Source organism: Bison bison, unplaced genomic scaffold (assembly GCF_000754665.1).
Source record: "Bison bison bison isolate TAMUID 2011002044 unplaced genomic scaffold, Bison_UMD1.0 scf7180017852709, whole genome shotgun sequence".
Classification (NCBI taxonomy): Eukaryota; Metazoa; Chordata; class Mammalia; order Artiodactyla; family Bovidae; genus Bison; species Bison bison.
This window is the reverse complement of record NW_011483282.1, coordinates 426-698: the sequence shown is the minus strand read 5'-3', so window position 1 is coordinate 698 and position 273 is coordinate 426.

Here is a 273-nt window from a genome sequence, read left to right as displayed (position 1 = left end):
TGGAGAGAGTGGACACATTTGTCTTACTCCTGATCTTAGAATGCTTTCAGTTTTTAACCATTGAGAATAATGATTGCTGCAAGCTTATCATATATCAGTTCAGTTCAGTTGCTCAGTCGAGTCCGACTCTTTGCAACCCCATGGATTGCAGTACACCAGGCTTCCCTGTCAGTCACAAACTCCCAGAGCTTATTCAAACTCATGTTCATCCAGTCAGTGATGCCATCCAACCATCTCATCCTCTGTCGTCCCCTTCTCCTCCCACCTTCAATC